Raw genomic sequence first — 22402 nt, forward strand, 5'->3', positions numbered from 1 at the left:
CCTGGTGAACCTGCCTCAGCTCTCCGACCCATAGCAGTTGCAACTGCACATGCTGTGGTCTGGGCTACTGCGTCTGAGGTCATGCATTAGGGCAGCAGTAGAGAACCAGTATCGTCCCTGTCACTCCCCAGGCACATCCCCTAAGTCTGTTTTCTTCCTGACTCTTAGTATCTCCTGAAATAAGGAGTTGTTGTTGTTCACCTGCCTGTCTCCCAGCCCCTCTCAGCACCAGAAGGTGGCCTGTGAAGGCCCCGCCCCTGAGACCCAGCGAGGGCCACAGAGTAGTGACGGCACACACACTCTGATTCCATAACATTTTATATTTGTAGTAAAACTGACTCATTAACATATAAATACACATGATTTCTTCCTCTTTAAGACATCTCAAGTAAATAAATTTTCAAATGAAAAAAATCTTTTAATTTTTTTCTAGAGCTGTGTCTCAATTTTTGGTTCAGAAATGCAGCTGCAGCTCATGAGCTGCCTCATGGAGGGAGCGGTCCTGCATGCCCACTGGGTTCACACTGGGTTAAATTTGTCTGCTGTCCCTCATCCCCCACAGGTCAGCCCTTGAGCCTCTTGTGTCCAGTGGGCCCGCAGTGCTCCTGACACCTCGTCTCATGTTCACCTGCCTGGTGTTGCTTGCAGTGGGCTGGGGGACTCCCATTCCAGGGCTGTGATGGCCCTGGTGACCTTAGCTCTCTAGTGCTCTTAGTTCCTTTCTTACTTGGGGACCAGGAATCACAGCCATTGGAGGTGGGGGCAGCTCAGACACTGTTCGCTCACTGTTGCCACTCTGAAGGGGAGCAGGTGGCATGGGGGCCTGAAGACCCCCCTCCTGAAGGCCCCCCACTCACTGGTCCACTGCCTGGCCATCCCTCTGGACATTAGCTCCATTCCCAGCTCTCTTTGTGGGTCCTGGGTACAGTGTCAGGGACAGGGTGATGTCAGGCATCTAACCAGTCTCCTGGGATTAAGAAAGCAGATGCTCCAGAATCAAGAGAGGCTGACCGGACCACCCACAGAGGAGTGCTCCTTCTCCCTGGGCAGTGCCTCCTGCCAGGAAACACCAGCAAGTCCAAGGCAGTTAGTTTTGTGGAAGGTCGGGTTTTCCTTCCAAAGATGAAATTATGAAAACTAAGAAGCAGTGTGCACTCTGTTGAGAACATCCAAATAAAACTGTTTGGAAGAGTGTATTTATTATGAGCTCTGCACCATGTGAGTATATATAGGATGCAGGAATGATGGACACAGTGGCAGATGTCAGACACAAAAGTGTCCATTTTGCTCTCTGATGGTTCAGCTGCTGCTACAAAGACCCGAAAAGGCCAGCAGCTGTCAGGGGCCCTGTGGTGTGGGCAGGGCCCAGTCACTCCCCTGACTCTGGCAGAAAGGCACTAGAGCAAGACTCTGCGACTCGGGGGCCTGAGGGCTGCTGGCCCAGGAAAGACGGGAAAGGATGCCCTGCGTGCCCTGCCTGGTGTGCTTGTTTCTTTTGTGTGGCCGGACCTGGCTGAGTGGAGGCCACATGCCCTCAGCTGTCCCCTCATCACTGAGCAGCTGTAGGCAACTGGTACACTGAGCGCAGACCAGAGCAGTGCACAGGGCCACCTTCAGATGCAGTTATCATCAAGGAGTCAAACTGTTTTAAATAAATCACTTGCCAGACAGCAGCCCATGGACTGGGCCCTCATTTCCTCCCCCTAGCTGATACCAATAGACACTGATTTCCTGTCCAAAGCTGGGTACTCCAGTGAAATTAAAAGAGTCATATCTCTGGGAAAATAATAATTGTAATCTCACTCAACCCCATCTCCAGGATGAATCAAACGTTTTATTTCTGATCCTCTTTATACCTGGAGCAGCTTTTCATTTCCTCTCTGCCTGTTCCTGTCTCACCACACCCATAAATCAGGTTGTGATTGTCACAAGCCCTGTTTAAAATCTGCACAACCTCCTCTTTTGGCCTTCACGACATCTTTCTCTGACCTGTGTAACCTCCATCTCTGAACTGTGCAACCTCCCTCTCAAGTGCACAACTCCTTTATTGAGAAGAGACCACATAGCAATGTGGGTGGGTGGCATCGGCCCATTTTACAGATAAAGGGTTTCAATAAATTTATGCCATTTGGCCCAACCAGGGTCTTTAGATGGTGGTAGAGGAAGCAGGAGGGAACCTCATTCTTCTTTTTGAAATCTTTGACACCTGGACATACAAGGGTACCCTTTCCCTCCTTCTGCCGTCCCTTAGACTGACACCACGTGCAGTAAGGACCTTGCCTGTCTTGTGACGTGGACAGCGCTGGCCGTCCAAGTCCAGGCCCTTCGTGGTCTTTGCTGAGGGGGTGGCATGGAGGAATGAATCTGTCATCCATCCCCATTGCCTCAGCCCCAATGGTTCCTAACATACAGATAATAGAGTCCTGGTGGAGGAGAGAGAGGAGAGCCACATTTAGGTGGGGACAAGTCCAGAGCAGGGGTGCAGGTGGGAAAGCAGAAGGAGAAGGTGCAGTTGCTATGGTGATACTGGTTCCATGACAGTGCTGGGCTCTGGAATGTGGAGTTCCTTTCCAGCATTTTCATGACAGAAGACTGGGGCCTCCTCTCTACAGCCTTCTGTTTCCTGGGTGCAAAGCACGACACACCCATGCTGCATGCTGGGCATCTGGCACATTACTTCTCATGGAGATTTGATTTCTTTAACTGTAAAGCCAGGCTGGCAGCCCATTGACCCCAGGACCACTGTGATGAAATGATGTGTGTGAAGCTTCTATTCTTATCTCTGTCCCAGTGTCCAGACTTCCACTGCATGGCAGGCCTTTGGGCGGGACAGCACCTGCTGCACAGGTGGGAGGAAGGCTGGAGGATTGGGGGATAGAATGCACCAGAAGCACTTTCCCTCTTCTCCCTTTGCCTAGGAATACGTTGATAGTTTCTGCTGATGAGTCAGTTTTAGAATCTTCTGTCTTTTTACTTCACCAGGTTAAGGAGTTTTCAGTCATATTTCTTCAAATAAATTCTTGATTTTTTGCTTTCTCTCTCTTCTTCTTCTGGAACCCCTACAATGTGGATGTTGTTACGTATCATGTCATTCCAAAGGTCCCCTAAACTATTCTAATTTTTTAAAATTCCTTTTTATTTTTGCTGCTCTTATTAAGTGTTTTTCTGTTACCTTGTCTTCCAAATCACTGACTCAGTCCTCTCCTTCATCATCCTGCTGTTTTTGCCTTCTAGTGTACTCTTCAATTCAGATATTGTGTTCCTCATTTCTATGTCCTTTGTCATGCTGTTGCACTTCTAAGTTCTTTGCAGTTCTAAGTTCTTTGAGTATCCTTATAACCATTTTTTAAAATTCTATATCTGGTAAATTATTTGCTTCCATTTCATTTAGGATATTTTTCTGGAGATTTCTCTTATAATTTCATTTGGGGCATATTTTTTGCCTCCCCATTTAGGTGTCTCTTTGTGTTTGTTTCTATGTATTAGGTAGGTCTGCTAAGTCTCCCAGTCCTGGTAAGGTGGCCTTATGTACTAGGTATTCTGTGAGATCCAGTGATGCGTTCTCCTTGATCACCTGAGCTTTTCCTTTGTGTGGGTTATGTGAGCCCTCCTGTTGTAGTTGAGTCTTGATTGCTATTGCATGGCTGTGAGGATTGACCTCAACCACAGTTTACAAGATGCTGTGTAGGTGCTGACTATAAAAGGTGGAACTCACTTCAACAGGGTTGGTGCCTGTTGATACTTCCCTTTGGATATGGATCTTGTGAAGCTAATTAGATCCTGCTCTGATGTCTGAAGCTGGGCATTGGATGTGTCAGTTCTGGGGTCTCTTGGGAGGGTCTCTGGTGCAGGTCAATGTCAGACAGTGCCTATGACTGGCCCTGGGTAACCTGTTTGGTGCTACAAAGTGATCCATAGTTTGTGGCTGCCTCTGCTGGTACTGTGTGTGCCTAAAGAACCAAGCTGTGCACCAAAGCCAGCTTCCACTAGCACCAAACCCAGGCATAGATCTACAAAGTCCCAAGGCAACCCAAGGTCCACCTCCACCTGCCTCTGCCAGTTAGGCTCAGTCACTAGAAGAGCTTCTGGTGGTATTCAAGTTGCATGAGGAAGAATCTCAGTGAGTTACCAGGTAGGGGCAAGTGGTGTTCACCAGATTAATACAGGTTCAATCTCAGTGCCAGTACTGGGTCCAAGGCCACTTAGCAAAATCCCAAGGTACACCAATTTAGCTAGTTGATGACCTCTGTGGTGAGGTGAAGTCTCAGAAAATTGTCAAGGTAAGGCGAGCAGAGTCTATCAGGCCCAAACAGACCAATATTTGGCAATGTGAAGAAAAAGTTTTGTACCGGTTGGTGTGCAAGGTAAAATTGGCCTCTATCTTACAGCCACACAACTCGGGCTCAATTGGACAGCACTGCAAGGAGTTGGGAAGGTGGGACTAGTGGATCTCCCATGAGAAAGAAGCACCAGTCTGATGCAAGGGATAATGGGAGGAATGATCCTAACCTGAGTGCCACACAACTCACTAACACTTCCTGAGTCGCGTCTGTCCAGATGGATATACCCCAGCTGACTTCTCAGCAGGGCTTGAACTCTGCATTGTGGGTTAAGAGGGAGACCAGAGGGTGGGGCTATTGCTTTCCACCAGGATGATACCATATGAGGAGAGTGCTCCACCCAAGAACGGTGGCATCTGCAGTATGGGAGATGGACTCAGCTCAGGAACCCTGGTGGCTGTCCCTTCAACATTCTACCCAGAGCCACAGACTCCAGTATCTTTTCACAGGACCCCTATTCCAGTCCACACTCCCTCTGCTGGAGCCCAGGGTCACTGGTTGTGAACAAGATATTGTAGGTTGGCCCTTTAAGAGGGTACCTGTGCCTCTAGCAAACTCCTGTCTCTACCTGATGGCCAGAATCACCCTGATTTTTACAGCCAGATGTTATGTGGGTGCTTCCTCCAAGCTCTGGAGTTCTGGGATTGGGAGTTCAGCATGAGGTTGAGACCCCACACTTCTCAGAAGAAATATCTGCAGCTAAGATATCCCTCCAGTATCCTAGTCACTGCCTGTGGGCACGAGATCAACATTTTTTTCATCTCTTTTCTTTCTGTCAGTCTCAATGTGGCTTATTCTGCAGATCCTTGGTTATAAGATTTTATTCAAATAGTCTTCAGTTGGCTATTCGGTTGAATCCTCTATATTTTAGTTATAATTTCAGAATGGTCCTGGGAGGAGGTGAGTGTATTTTCCATGTACTCCATTGCCTTCTTGTGTCCTTAGAGTGGCTATTACCAATAAGGTGGAAGATAGCAAATGTTGACAAAGATATGGAGAAAAGGAACTCTTGTGTACTATTCATGGAAATGTAAATTGGTGTAGCCACTGTGAAAGACAGTATAGAGATTCCTGAAAAAATTAAGAATAGAGATGCCATATAAACCTATTGCATTTCTGGGTACCCCTCAAAAACAGAAACACTTACTTGAAAATATATCTGCACCCCATGTTTATAGCAGTGTTATTTCCAATAGCCAAGACATAGAAACCACCTAAGTGTCCACTCATGAATGAATGGATAAAAAAGTTAATATATATAAATTTTATATATATTATTAATTTTATATATAATTAAGTATATATATAAAATTAAGTATGTATATATATAAAACAGAATGAAATCTTGCCATTTGCAACAACATAGATTGACTATAAGGGCATTATGCTAAATGAAATGAATCAGACAAAGAAGACAAATACCACACGATCTCTCTTATTTGTGGAATCTAAAACAAAACAAAACAGATTGCTGATTGTCAGAGGCAAGGAGTTGGGCATTGGAAGAAATAAGTGGACAAACTTTTTGTTTTTGTTTTTGTTTTTTAAGCAAAGTTAAATTTTAAAAAATTAATAATTATAAACTAAGTGAAAGCTGAAACCCAGCACCCTGTTTTTACCACACTCAGAAAACTGAGGTTCTAGGCCCCTTTGGTCTGTTGGACTCTCTCCCTTTGGTCTCTGATAAAAAAAGGTCATGGCTGTCATTTGAAATTTCCTCTTTTAAAGTGTGAATCTCCCTGTTTTAAGTTTATTAGTGAATTCTTAATGTACATACATTTCATAATCAAATACCTAACTTTTAAGATAGTAATTAAAGTTTAAGAAGCTCACCCAATTACATTAATTTGATTGAAAACCACCACTATCCATCTCATGAGCCTGATATTTGGCATTGGTCACTTTCAGGTGTTTTTTTTCCCCCTCATTCAAGTGCTATTTCTTGTCTCCACTGATAATACTTCTTGATTACAGCTGGCTTGGATTCTTTGATTCCCTCTTCTGGGAACTATTTGTCTGGAACTAGGCACCATCAGTTCAGCCTATGTCCATGTGAGAGGCTCTAGTTGCTGTAATTGAAAAGTTGAAGGAACTCAGGGATGGTAACTCAATTCTGTAATGTGATATCACCATGCACTATTGATATTTCTCCTGGAGAAAACCACTTATTACACCTATGTAACCCAACAGGAGGCTTCTAACTCACACCATTCTCCACTGTACTTAAAAAGAATATTTTTTATGAAGGCCATGGTTAGTTCTTTCTTCATCTGAATCTCTACAGGGCTCTGGTCTATTCCATACACTCTTTAACAATGGTCTTTATTTTGGTATTCATTATTTTATGTAAATGAACTCACTTTTCAGTTGACTAAGACCATTAAAAATACACAGTAGATTCCTATATAGATTTCATGTTTAAGAAACAGCTAGAGTTGATGACAATTCTGAAATCTCTAAGTGCCTATCTACAGCAGTACAGAAATCTCCAAAAGTGCATAATAGCAGCTTTGTAAACTTCAAAGTTTCATAAGGAAAACAAAATCAGAATAACCATCTATATTCATAATATTATTATTGATTGCAACAAAATGTGTTTGTCTAGAAAATGCAATACCTACTTTTTCTTAATCCTATATGTGCTTTTAAAATAATGTATGTTTTAGTGAGATTAAATCATCACAGGCTTTCAAATGTGGTAAAAAACGTAGTGTGGGATTTCAGCTTCCATTCAGTGTAAACTATTATTTAAATCATATATTCTAATGATCATTTTTAGCTGACAAACAATTCTACTTCTTTGTGACCTATCTTTACAATATAAGTTCAGCTACTCATTTTTTTGCCTCAGGCTGGAACCAGAGAAATTAGTGACCCTTATTGACTACCTGAAGATTTCTCTATTGATCTATTTAAATGTACTTTTAGCCATAGGTGTTTACATTATTACACATATGTATACTGAGGGGAAGGCACCCATAAGCTCTAATTTATTCTTCTTGCTATCTACTCTCCCCTTTTCCTCGGGGGGTAATAGCAAGAAAATTATTTCTACTTTTAAAGTTTAATATATCATAAATCACACACACTACATTACACATACCACAAATAGCTTTACAAAGGTAAATTCCAAAGTCTTAAATTTTTCTTCAAATATTATTTTCCAAGTAACTTATTTGGAGAAGATGGAAAGAGGTCATCACTCACAAATAATATTCCTAAAGTATTGGAAAACTTTATTCATTACTCTGAGGAAAGATTTTAGTAGTTAATATTTGATTCATGTTGATAGAACAACATGTTTTTCAAAAGAATGTATATTTAGTATGGAAAATAAGATAAGAGACTGTGAATTAAAAATAATTAAAATGATTATCATTTTCCAAAAAAAAATAACAGTTTGATTGCCCTGTGCTTCCATCATGCCCCTACATGCATACAGAAACACAAACACCAAACCTATCTCTCGTGTTTGTTACAAACACAGAACAGAATGGTTACATGTGGTTATTAGTTAGAAATACTAGTGGATCCATTTCCTCAGTAATTAAATATAGATAAGTCATTTTACATAATAATCCCATGGATTCTTCTCTATAAACAGGGAAAGGCATGATTTAGGTTGGCCTTTCTATAATTTCTTGGTCAGCAGATATGAGGAATCCACATAGCAACACCTACACCAAGACCTAGCTTCCTAGCTGCTTCTTATACTATGGTCTCTTTAGTGACATGTCTATGTTAACATAATATTATGAAATATGCAACACAGGAAACCTTCCAAGGCAATTCTTTAATTGGAATAAAAGTTCTTTCCTAAATCACTTTCTTCTTCCTATCTGCCCGGCTGCACTAGATGTAAGAGAAAATAAAAACTTCTTTCATTTGTTTTTGTAGCCAGAGCCAATAGAAAAATCCAGCTCCCTGACTCCTCAACTCTGGAAAGAAACACGTTTTTCTCAATTAGCACACTACTGGCACGTTGGGTTAGATAAAATACTCCCCTGTGCAGGATGCTCAGCTAACCTTGCCCCAGTAGGAATGGTACAACCAAAACACCCTTACACTTTTCACAATGACCCTGGGGAAGGAGCAACACCATTTCTAGTACTAAAAATTTTATCCAAAAGTCACAAGATTATAACAGGCCTGAAAGTGAAAAGATATTTCATAGGCCCAAAATCTTTGAAAGCCAGATAAAGCCCATGCCTAAAGTCACCTACACCTCACAATCTTGCATAAGGCTATTCTACAAATTCTGTCTTTTCTCACCAGTGATTGATAACACATGGTATGTCCTTTGTGTTTTTTTCTTTCTCTCTTTTTTAAAGATTTTATTTATTTATTTTTAGAGAAGGAAGGGAGGGAGAAAGAGAGGGAGAGAAACATCAATGTGCAGTTGCTGGAGGCCATGGCCTGAAACCTAGGCATGTGCCCTGACTGGGAATGGAACCTGCCACACTTTGGTTTGCAGCCCGCGCTCAATCCACTGAGCTACGCCAGCCGGGGCTTTTTCTTTCTCTTAATACTTCCATAGATTATTCTCTGTGCTGAACAAAAATCTTTCTGATGGGCACTGTGGTCAGAAGCTTAATGAGAGAGAGAAGTGAGTATTTATATTTTTAGTATATTAAAATAATAGTGGACATTTTCAATTTTTCTCTTTAACAAAGGAACATGAAGAAAAAATCAAAATGAAATATAAAAAAACTATCTAAAGTGAGATTTTTTGTTGCCATTTTTATTAGTGTAATAAAATTAGGCAATGAAAATTAAAATTTCATTCCCTTCATCGTCTCCTGAAGAACATAAATAAATGACTAAATAAATAATTCTCCAATCTAAGTTCTAAATTAGAGCACTTTTCTATAAATTACAAATCTTGAATCTAAAATACAAATCACTCTTATCACTGAATTTTAAGAATTAAGCCATAAAGTCATTGGTTACAGAATTTTCCCTATCTTCTTCCATATTTGAGCTTATTTCTTAGCTAGCTGCCTTGATATAGAGTTTTTATTCCAGCTGCCTTCATATACTAATATTTTTTTTCATTTAAATTACAATATGTTTCCTTAATGTCTAGGATACTGAGCTCTGTACAAGGATGCAAAGGTTCAATATTCCTTGTGTTTAAGAATCTTATGTTTTAAGCCTTGGCTGGCATAGCTCAGTGGATTGACACTGAAACCAAAGTGTCACGGGTTCTATTCCCAATCAGGGCACATGCCTGGGTTGAAGGCCACGGCCCCCAGCAACAGCCCCCAGCAACTGCACATTGATGTTTCTCTCTCTCTCTCTCTCTCCCTCCCTTCCCTCTCTAAAAATAAATAAAATCTTTTTTAAAAATAATCTTATGTTTTAATACAGATAATTGAATTTCATGCTTCTGTTCATAAGTGAAATGTAGGATGTACATATTCTAATGATGATTCAGCTTACAGCGAGTTAATGTGTATAAGCAAGATCTGGGAATAGAGACTAGACTCATAGCATAGTAGGACCAGAACATAGTGGACCATCAAAACAGTCCTACAGAAGGTAATTAGTGTAGGTCTTGCTAGGCAACAAGAAAACCCTATGCATAATAAAAAGAGCTGTGTGTAGAGATGAGGACTTAGTCTCCAGATAGGAAGTGTATATATCTTAGGAGAATGCCTAATGCATTTATTTTGCTCCTCTACAGCATTCTTCTACTTTATAGGATTGATTTTTAAAAATTATATATTAGAGGGAGTGTGCTTTTTTGTTGTACATTTTTAAAAAGTATAACATCCACCAGAGAAAGGTTGTCATCTTTCCTTCTCAGTAATTAATATCGAAGTCATGTCAGTGTCCAAGGAACCACAAGGCACTCTGTATATATTTGTTTTGTGACCACATATCCAAGATCATTTCACTTCTTTGGACTTCAGTATTTTCATCTTTATGTTTGCCAAGAGGAGCTCTGAGTTACTACATGGCTCACACATTACAAAATTTCTCCAGGGTTTTTTCTATGGGTGCCCTCATCCTAGAAATAGGAAATAAAATACATTTCCAAACATCTAAAGTACGTTAGAGAAGGTGCTTTGAAGATTCATTAATTTTGATGAGGGCTGGTCTGATGTGTCATTTTCTCACTAGCATTCAGGCTACAGCCACTGTAGGGCACACCGTGCAGTCATTCATTGTTTCCACGTGCAGTGCAGCACACGTGCACTCTAATTAAACCTGAAATAATAGTGTGGATGTTAGTCACCAAGACTAATGGACAACTGAGGTGAGATAAAAAGGTTAAGGAATAGAACTCAAAGCCACAGCTGCTGGGGTTTGCTTTCCTGTGTATGTTGCTTCCTTTCTATCAATTCTCTGGATTTTGCCAAAGTCTCTCTTTTTTTTTTTTCCTGACTTCCTTTCTCTGTCATTTGTCTTTGCCCTTGTCTCTTGATTATAAGTCTATGAGGAAACCTTAGCCAAACTGGACATTTTAATAAGTTCCGGATATGGAAGAATTATTGAACAATATACAAAAATTATGATTGATACAGAACAGACTTAAGAAATTTAATTACATTTACATTAAAATGTAATTTCAACAAAAGGCAAAAGATACAGTAAAGTGTTTGATTGTAAAATTTGTAAAGAGAAAATTTTTCACATGAGTATTACAAAAGACATGCATCCAGAATATATAAAGAAATCATTAAGACATATTAGAAAAGAAGAAACGTGACAAAAATACATGAGTGATATTTCATAGAAGAGGAAAGATGAATGGCCAATAAAAGATAATGAAACAAATGTCTGCATCACTTTAGAAAGATCCATCAAAGAGCTTTCAAGTTTTTCTGCAAACTATCTTCAAAAGTTTTCTGACATTTTCTCAAAGATATGTAGCTCCTGGGAAATCAGAGTGTCTCTTGATAAGAGAACAATTAAGTAATTATATTTTTGAAATCTAAAAAAAGAATGGAAGTTTCAAAAAAAACTACATGATTTTTAATAGGAAAGTTTGAGTTGTGTACAATATTAAAAGAAAGAACAATTTTAAAATTTAGAAAACACTAGCTTTTCACATTTGATCTTTTGGTGAAATCTCAGGAGACATTGGCTTATTAAAACAACAGCCTATTCCACAGACAACAGTATAGAGTATGGCTTGGGGAGGGGAACTATTGGGGCTGGGTGAAGATGGGGAAAGGGAGAAAAAGCAGGAACAACTGTAATGGCATAAACAATGAAAATAAAATTTTAAAAAATCTGCCTAGTCCTGTCCAGTGTGGCTCAGTTGGTTGGAGCATCTCCATAAACTGAAGGGTCATGGGTTCGATTCCCAGTCGGGACACATGCCTTGGTTACAGGTTCAGTCCCAGTTAGTTAGGTCACAGGCAACAGAGGCAACCAATCGATGTTCCTCTGTCTTCCTCCCTTCACTTTTCTCTAAAAATCCTCAGATGAGGATTAAAACAAACAAATAATCAAACAAAAAACAGTCTGAAAAGAAAGTCTGTGTAACCTGAAGCTATCTATAACAATCTTTGTTCTCCACTACCATCCCGTTAGCCTGTTTATTTTCTAATTAGATTACTATGAAATCTAAAAATCTCTGCTTGTTTTCTGCTTGCTTAAGAATAAAGTCCTAGCTTGGAATCTTTTCTTGGAATCTAAACTTCTCAACATTCTGGCAGAACCCAAACTCTCTCAGCCACTGTCCCTCAAAAACAAGGCTGCTTCTCTTAACTCACTCAGCTTCTCACCACTGCCCAGACCTGCCAGACTCCTGAATGCCACTAGACACAGCTTCTTCTTTTTGGAAATACAGGTGTACACTTTCACCTTTGTCTTACTATCTCTTATTTCAAGTAAATCTCAGTTAATTTGTCATCTTTCTTATAAACACACTAAAACCTGCTACCTTATATAGTAAAATTAGCTTGTTGACAAAACAAATGACAGTAAAAATTAAAATATCTGAAAAATTAAAATATCTGAAAATAAGAATTTCAAGCATAAAATGCTTGAAATTCTAGATTGCGAGTACATGGTGCTTATTGTGCATGCTTTATTTTTGTGTGCATTTGATTATTTTTCAAAATTTGAAACAAAGACTCAAAGTAAAACCTCATAGCAATATTATTTACTGAAATAATCATTGATAACAGTTTGTATTTTTAAAACAAACTGGCATTAAGTATTCTTGAAGGACCTGTTTTATTCATAAGAAAATTAATCTTGGTAGCCTGATGTTGTCTAATGCTGTCACTGACCAAAGGCAAAGAATAATTGTGAATAAAGTATTGTATATATTTTACTAGAAAAATCCATGGAAATTGAGAGTGTCAGGATAAAGAGTTGGGGGCTGGATGAAAGAAGGTGAAGAGAGTAGCCAGAGAATTTGTACACATATCCCATTGACGAGGACAACAGTGTGGGGATTACATAATCGGGAGGGTGGGGGCTGGGAGTAGGTGGGCAAAAGGGGAAAAAGTGGTGACAACTGTAATAGCATAAACAATAAAATACAATAAAAATAAACAAATAACAATACAAAATTTTAAAAGAATTATGTCTTATAATGCAGACCTATGTTCAACGTAACCAGTGAGGGTACCTACAATCATCTTTTCAGGGATCTCTGTGTCTTCAGAATTATAGGTCAAAAGCTGTCTGATCACAGTATCTGACTGATGAGCACAAATTCACACATCAATCATTTTCTCCTACCTTTGACTTTCAAACTAATAGTTATCTGTCTGTGTGCTTGTTTCTAATTGTGTTTCCTAAACATAAAATTAAATTAGTTGAGGAGATAGATAAGACCCTTGGGAATTTCAGTGATATTTGTTGCATTTGATTTAGTATTATTAACCAAATTAGTATTATTACCAAATATTTGGCATCATTTTCCAAATGAGGATGAATTTTTTTCAAATTTTTTTCATTGTTGTTCAAATATAGTTGTCTCCACTTTTCCTCCCTCTACTTCCCCCCACCCTAGCCATTTCCACTTCCCACCCTTGATCCTGCTCCCTTTGGTTTTGTCCATGTTTCCTTTGTAGATGTTCCTGAAAACCCTTCTCCGCTTTCCCTGAATTATCCCCTCTTACCTCCCCTTTGGTTACTGTCAGTTTGTTCTTAATTTCAATGTCTCTGGTTATATTTTGTTTGCTTGTTTGTTTTGTCAATTAGGTTCCATTTATAGGTGAGATCATATGGTATTTGTCTTTCACTGCCTGGATTACTTCACTTACCATAATGTTCTCCAGTTCCATCCATAATGTAGCAAAGGGTAGGAGCTCCTTCTTTCTTTCTGCTGCATAGTATTCCATTGTGTAGATGTACAATGGTTTTTTGATCTATTCATTTATTGATGGGCACTTAAGTTACTTCTAGCACTTGGCTATTGTAAATTGTGCTGCTATGAACATTGGGGTGCATATGTTCTTTTGGATTGGTGTTTCAGGGTTCTTAGGATATGATCCCAGCAGTGGAATCGCTGGGTCAATAGACAGTCCCATTTTTAGTTTTCTGAGAAAATTCCATGCTGTTTTCCACAGTGGCTGCACCAGTCTGCATTCCCACCAACAGTGCACTAGGGTTCCCTTGTCCCCACATCCTCTCCAACACTTGCTGTTTATTGATTTGTTTATGGCCATTCTGACCAGTGTGAAGTGGTATCTCATTGTGGTTTTAATTTGCATCTCTCTGATGACTAGTGATGCTGAGCATCTTTTCATATGTCTCTGGGCCCTCTGTATGTCCTCCTTGGAGAACTGTCTGTTCAGGCCCTTTGTCCATTTTTAAATTGGGTTATTTGCCTGTCTGGAGTGGAGTCATGTGAGTTCTTTGTATATTTTGGAGATTAAACCCTTGTCCAAGGTATTATTGGTGAATATGTTTTTACATACATTTGGTTCTCTTTTCATTTTAATGCTGCTTTCTTTAGCCGTGCAGAAGCTTTGTATTTGGATGAGATCCCATTTGTTTATTCTTTCCTTTATGTCCCCTACTCTAGGGGACATATCAGTGGAAATATTGCTGCATGGAACATCTGATGTTTTCCTGCCTATGTTTTCCTCTAGGACTTTTATGGTATCACAACTTATATTTAAGTCTTATTTAAGTCTTGTGCTCACCAGAGGTTAACTGCAAAAGGATTTCAGATGACCGTATTTTTGTCTCCTGAGGAAATGTTTATAAATGCAAGGAGGGAGGATATAGCTACTCCCTATCTACTATGAGAATAAATTGAGATCACAGCTTAAGTATAGAAGTAATAGATGTTACCATACATTTTCAAAATATAATCTTGCTTATTAGCATGAAGAATCCCACTTGCTACACAGCCAACAACACTGTGGAGATAGATTATCTGCTTAGACAGGCATAATAAGTTTATCCACATAGAGAACACCTGCAGAATCTGTTTTTCAGTTTGTTATTGTATTGTGCTGTCAGATATTTATGAAAACTCAGATTCTCAGCTTGTCATCTAAAAATTCATAAGCTCTGGTTCAGGATGCTTTGTCATTAGATCACTCAAAAGATTTTCTTCCCAGTACAAGTGGTTTTGTAAATTAAAATTACAAATATCAATAACATCCTATTTCTCTGATCTTTCTAAAGATAATATAAATTGTAAAAGAAGTTATTAGTATATTTAATCATGTAACATCCTTTAAAAATTATATTAATTGAAATACAAATCAGAAGTAATAAGTCCCAACATTTGAAACCATTTTATATTGATTATTACAAATATTTTTGGTATTTGCTAAGCTGAGACTATAAATTCTGCTATGTGCTTTTAATTTGTGACTCCTCACTAACTGAAAATCACTAGTGGAAAATCACAAAATCTAGCTTCTCATTTTAAATTAATTATCCACACCTCAAATGGTCACTCAATAGTAATCAGATATCCTGACACATTGACCTAGTGTGTGTATTTTCCACGCTGACAATGCCATCTTCTCACTCTCTGACAAGACCAACTCATGGTCTAGCCTCACAATTCACTGAGAAAATGGGAGCTCACAGAAAATTCTTTCTTTTGACTATATCCGCCAACCTGCCTCATTTCTAACCATGTTTTTGTTATCTCTTTCGAATCAGTGAGAGCATACATATGATTCACAATATGATCAGAGACAAAGAACAACTACAAGTGATAAAAATAATTTATGAAAGAGATTATGCCTTGTGCATTTAGTGGAGCTGGTAGAGAGTACAATACAAAATCATTATCTGTCTGATATTTAGACTAAAGTCACTACAGCTCAGCTAGGTGAGCAGTTAGGAAGGGAAGCTTAAACAGACAAGAGCAAGGGTGAGGAGAATACGCAGACATCACTGGGGCCAATTAAAACAAATCTTAACTCACAAATACCTCTACCACCTCCAGTCACAATGCTATGAGAGACTTTTGGGAGACACCAATGCCCTTTGGAGCTAAAGATCTATGGAGGATACTGGCCAGCAGTATCCATCCCCACTGCAGATGCTCATTGAAACACGAGAAAAACATACACAGGGACAACCGAGTCCTGTGGGGAAATAGGGATGAAATGGCCACTCTCTCTAGTGGAGAGAGCATCCCGTTGTCCTGCCCAAGCAGGCTTTTATTAAGAATACAGACACAGTTTGTGGATTACAGTCTGGCAGGGAAGATCAAAAGGAATAGGTAGTTTTCAAAGGGACTGACAGAACTCCCACTGGGATTCTGGGCAGAGTTTGAGGTTTTATCACTTAAAACACCCAGGATTCAGTCATCCCACCTCAGCAGTATGAACTCCACAGTCCCCGCCTAAAATCCATTAGTGATTTCCTAGGACACTTAGAATAAATTCTAAATCCTTCCCTGAGCTCCAAACTGCTGTCCCCAACCACTTAATACAACAAGAGTCTATCTGGTCAACCCCACTTTCTTCAACTTTTTTTCTAACTTCATCTGCCATATCTGTGCCCTGTTTATGAAATAATCCAAGCACTTTATCATATTTCAGTTGTTTTACCCTAAGGCAGGGTCATTCTCTTCCTATAGCTTTTTATATTCTTGGCTTCTTATCTTAACTTTCAAGTTCTATTTGAAATATAATCTCCTTTAAAGTAAATGTTCTCATTACCATATTTGTAGTGAAGCTCCTCACCCCTCACTTCTCCATACATCCACACACACACATGCCAGATATACACTCATTACTCCTCCTTTCTTAACTTCTTCCTGGTCCTTCAAATAGAAAATATATAGTTTCATAAATAAATCTTAAAGCAGAAAAGCAGAATCTGGCAATGCATAGTTCAAAAACAGTTGTTGAAATACAAAAAGTATTTTCATTTTTATTTGTTTTATTAATTGAAACACTAAAAGTTATTTTAAATGTTCATTTGCAATTTGTAAGTCTTTTGTATGTGGACTGCCAAATTATATCATGTACTTCTTTCTCTTGCCTGTTGTCTTATTCAAGTATCTTATTTATTGGTAAAGTCTAACTGCATATTTAAAATATTTAGCTTACATCTCTTATGTAACGTATTTTTCAGTTGATTTTTAGTTTGTCATATAGACATTTTATATCTTTAGAATCTAAACTAGCTTTTGCTTTGACTTTTCTCAATTACGCCGACAAAATTATTTTTCACTGTAATATTAAAAACTGACTAAAATTTTTATCTATTATAAATAAAATTTTACTTATTTTTAAAATATACATTATCAAGGCATCTATGGTACATTTTGTTGTATGATATGATACAGGGCCCTTGCATTTTATTTATTTATTTATTTAGTCACCAATATTATTAATGAACTTCTTTCTGTTTTACTTATCTTATATAAGGATCTAAGGCTTTAGCAAATTTAATTTCAAAATAACCTCCCAGATGTAAAGCTTCTTTTTCTAGAACTTCCCAGATGAGTGTCATATATATTTTTTCAGATGAAATTACAATAACTGGAAATTATTTTACAAATGCATAATCACATTTTTAAGTGTTAGTGACTACTTAGATGCTGATTTTTGTGTCTTTTGTTGTGGATTCTGAAAAAATGTACTTTTGTTAACTTACAAAGATGTTGAGTTTTATTATTGCCTATTTAGAATTGTGTAAGTAACTCTTCCTATACTTTCCTTCAAATGACGATATAAGAAAGGTTTATAACCAAAGCCATTGCCATATATCTCAAATTAGATTCACATTTTTTATTTTCTTTTTTTTCCTGTGGTAATTATTTATTTATTTTTATTTTATTTTAATCATTGTTCAAATATAGTTTTCTCCTTTTTACTCCCAGTCCAGCCCCCCTCCCAACCCTCCCCACTTCCCTCCCATTACCACCCTCCTCCTAGTTATTGACCATGTGTCCTTTAAGTTTCTTCCCATGAACCCTTTCCAATGTCCCCTGAAACTCCCTCTACTCTCCCCTGTGGTCACTGTCAGCCTGTCCTCTATTTCAGTGTCTTTGGTTATATTTTGCTTGTTTCTTTGTTTTGTTCTTTAGGTTCCTGTTAAAGGTGAGATCATATGGTATTTGTCTTTCACTGCCTGGCTTGTTTCACTTAGCATAATGTTTTCCAGCTCCATCCACGCTGTTGCAAAGGGTAGGACCTCCTTCTTTCTTTCTGCTGCATAGAATTCCATTGTGTAAATGTACCATAGTTTTTTGATCCATTCATTTACTGGTGGGCATCTTGGTTGCTTCCAGCATCTAGCTATTGTAAATTGTGCTGCTATGAACATTGGGATGCATAGGTTCTTTTGGATTAGTGTTTTAGTGTTCTTAGGATAGAGTCCCAGCAGTGGAATTGCAGGGTCAAAAGGCAGATCCATTTTTAGTTTTCTGAGGAAGTTCCATACTGCTTTCCATAGTGGCTGTACCAGTCTGCAGTCCCACCAACAGTGCACTAGGGACCCCTTTTCTCCACAACCTCTCCAACACTTGTTGTTTGTTGCTTTGTTTATGATGGCCATTCTGACTGGTGTGAAGTGGTATCTCATTGTGGTTTTAATTTGCATCTCTCTGATAGGTAGCCATATTGAACATTGTTTCATGTGTCTTTGGATTATCTGTATATCCTCCTTGGAGAAGTGTCTGTTCAAGTCCTTTGCCCACTTTTTATTGGATTCCTTGTCTTCTTAAAGTGCAGTTGTGTAAGTTCTTTATATATTTTGGAGATTAAACCCTTGTCTGAGATATCATTGGCAAATATGTTTTCCCATACAGTTGGTACTCTTTTAATTTTGATACTGTTTTCTTTAGTTGTACAGAAGCTTTTAATTTTGATGAGGTCCCATTTGTTTATTCTTTCCTTTATGTCCCTTGCTCTAGGGAACAAGTCAGTAAAAAAGTTTCTTTGTGAAATATCTGAGATTTTCTTACCTACGTTCTCCTCTAGGACTTTAATGGTGTCACATTTTATATTTAAGTCTTTTATCCACCTTGAATTTATTTTTGTATATGGTGTAAGTTGGTGTTCAAGTTTTGTTTTTTTGCACGTGGCTGTCCAGTTTTCCCAACACCATTTGTTGAAGAGGCTATTTTTACTCCATTTTATGTTGCTGCCTCCTTTGTCAAATATTAATTGACCATAGAGACATGGGTTTATTTCTGGGCTCTCTTTTTTGTTCCATTGGTCTATGTGCCTATGTGGTTTTTATGCCAGTACCAGGCTGTTTTGATTACAGTGGCCTTGTAGTATAGTTTAGTGTCAGGTATTGTGATCCCTCCTACTCTACTCTTCTTTCTCAAAATTGCAGCAGCTATTCTGGGTCATTTATGATTCCATATAAATTTTTGAAGTGTTTGTTCTATGTCTGTGAAATATGCCATTGGTACTTTACTAGGAACTGCATTGAATGTGTAAATTGCTTTTGGTAGTAGGGACATTTTGATGATATTAATTCTTCCAATCCATGAACACGGTATATGTTTCCATTTGTTCATATCTTCCTTGATTTCTTTCCTGAGTGTTATGTAGTTTTCTGAATATAGGTCTTTTACCTCTTTGGTTAGGTTTATTCCTAGATATTTTATTTTTCTTTTTGCTATTTCAAATGGGATTTTTTCCTTGATCTCTGCTTCTGCTGTTTCATTGTTGGTGTACAGAAATGCTTTTGATTTCTGGATATAGACTCTCTATCCTGCTGTTTTGCCAAATTCATTGATTAGGTCAAGCAGTTTTTTGGTGGAGTCTATAGGATTTGCTATGTATACTATCATGTCATCTGCAAACAGTGACAGTTTTGTTTCCTCCTTTCCAATTTGGATGCTTTTTATTTCTTTTTTTTGTCTGATTGCTGTGGCTAAAACTTCCAGTACTATATTGAGTAGAAGTGGTGAAAGTGGAAAGCCTTGTCTTGTTCCTGATCTTAGTGGAAAAGACTTTAATTTTTGCCCATTGAGTATGATGTTGGCTGTAGGTTTCTCATATATGGCCTTTATTATGTTGAGGAATGCTCCCTCTATTCCCACTTTGCCGAGAGTTTTTATCATGAATGAGTGGTGTACCTTATCAAATGCTTTTTCTGCATCAATTGATATGATCATGTGGTTTTTGTCTTTGCTTTTGTTTATGTGATGTATGACATTTACTGATATGCGAATATTGCACCATCCTTGCATCCCTGGAATGAATCCCACTTGGTCGTGGTGTATGATCTTTTTAATGTATTGTTGGATGCGGTTTGCCAGTATTTTGTTGAGGATTTTAACATCAATGTTCATCAGTGATATTGGCCTGAAGTTTTCTTTCTTTGTTGTGTCTTTATCTAGTTTTGGAATTAGGATGATGTTGGCCTCATAAAAAGAGTTTGGGAGTCTCCCATCTTTTTGGATTTTTTGAAATAGTCTGTGAAGGATAGGGGTTAGCTCTTCCTTAAATGCTTTGTAGAATTCTCCTGTGAAACCATCTGGTCCAGGGCTTTTGTGTGTTGGGAGTTTTTTTATTACTACTTCAATTTCTTTTGTTGTTATTGGTCTGTTCAGGCTTTCTGCTTCTTTTTCATTGAGTTTTGGAAGATTATATTTTTCTAGAAATTTGTCCATTTCACCTAGGTTTTCAAATTTCTTGGCATACAGTTCTTTATAGTAATTTCTTACAATCCTTTGTATTTCTGTGGTATCTCTTGTAATCTCTCCTCTTTCATTTCTGATTGTGTTTATTTGGGTCTTCTCTCTCTTTTTTTCTTGATGAGTCTGCTTAAAGGCTTGTCGATTTTGTTTATCTTTTCAAAGAACCAGCTCTTGGATTCATTGATCCTTAGAATTGTGCTTTTAGTCTCTATGTCATTTAATTCTGCTCTGATCTTGGTTATTTCCTTCCTTCTGCTTGCTCTGGGCTGTCTTTGTTGTTGTTCCTCAAGTTCTTGTAGACGTAGGGTTAGGTTGTTTGTTTGGAATGTTTCTAACTTTTTTAGGTGGGCCTGTATCGCTATGAACTTCCCTCTCAAGACTGCCTTGGCTGTGTCCCATAAGTTTTGGGTTGTTGTGAGTTCGTTTTCATTTGTTTCCAGAAACCTTTTAATTTCTTCCCTAATATCATTCTTGACTCATTCATTGTTTAGTAGCATGCTGTTTAATCTCCATGAATTTGAGTGTTTTGGGTTTTTTTCCTTGGGGTTGATTTCTCGTTTCAGTCCCTTGTGGTCCAAGAAAATGCTTGGTATGATTTCAATTTTCTTGAAATTTTTGAGGCTTGTTTTGTGTCCTATCATGTGGTCTATCTTTGAAAATGTTCCGTGTACATTTGAAAAGAATGTGTATTTAGCTTCTTTGGGATGGAGGGCTCTGTATATATCAGTAAAGTTCATTTCCTCAAGTGTATTGTTCAATGCCACAATATCTTTGTTGATATTTTGTTTAGAAGATCTGTCCATTTTTGATAGTGGAGTGTTAAAATCTCCCACTATAAATGTATTGCTGTCCATATCTTTCTTGAAGTCCTCTAAGATTTTCTTTATGTATTTGGGTGCTCCTATGTTGGGTGCATATATATTTAAAGTATTTTTGTCTTCTTGTTGGATTCTTCCCTTGAGTATTATTAAGTGACCTTCTGGGTCTCTCTTTATGGACCTTTCTTGGAAGTCTATTTTGTCTGATATAAGTATTGCTACCCTGGCTTTTTTTCCTGTCCATTTGCTTGGAAGATTTGTTTCCAGTCCTTCACTTTCAGCCTGTGTGGGTCTTTTATCCTGAGGTGGGTCTCTATAGACAGCATATATGTGGGTTATTTTTTTTTATCCATTCAGCTATTCTATGTCTTTTGATTGGAGCATTTAATCCATTTACATTTAAGGTTATTATTGATAGGTACTTATTCATTGTCTTTTATGTACATGTGTTCCTCTCTCTCTCTCTCTTTTCCTTCCCTTCTTTAAAGCAGTCCCTTTAGAATCTCTTGCAGAGCTGGTTTGATGGAGGTGTTTAACACTTCTTTTGTCTGGGAAGCTTCTTATTTGGCCTTGTATCTTGATTGAGAGCCTTGCTGGATAAAGTAGCCTTGGTTGCAGATCTCTGGTTCTCATTACCTGGAGTATTTCTTGCCATTCTCTTCTGGCTTCAAGTGTTTCCATTGAGAAGTCAGCTGTTAGCCTTATTGGGGCTCCCTTGTATGTTACTTGCTGTTTCTCCCTTGCTGCATTAATATTCTTTCTTTGTCTTGAAATTTTGCCATTTTAATTATGATGTGTCTTGAGGTGGGCCTCTTTGGGTTCCTCTTGATTAGGACTCTCTGTGTTTCCTGGATTTGTGGGACTTTTTCTCTCATCAAATTAGGGAAGTTCTCCTTCATTACCTTTTCAACTAGGTTTTCGATGCCTTGCTCTTTTTCTTCTCCTTCTGGTATCCCTGGATATTATTATGTTTCATATTATCTTGCATTTCTGTTAATCCCTCTTCATTCTTTCTGAGCCTCTTTTCCTTTTCTTGTTCTTTCTGGATGTTGTTTTCTACCTTGTCCTCTAGCTCACTAATCCGATCTTCTGCTTCATTGATCCTGCGTTTCATTCCTTGTACTGTGTTCTTCAGTTCAGAAATTGTATTCTTCATTTCTTCTTGGCCTTTGTTGAGAATTTCTATTTCC

The sequence above is a fragment of the Phyllostomus discolor genome, chromosome 6, assembly GCF_004126475.2.
Source record: "Phyllostomus discolor isolate MPI-MPIP mPhyDis1 chromosome 6, mPhyDis1.pri.v3, whole genome shotgun sequence".
Classification (NCBI taxonomy): Eukaryota; Metazoa; Chordata; class Mammalia; order Chiroptera; family Phyllostomidae; genus Phyllostomus; species Phyllostomus discolor.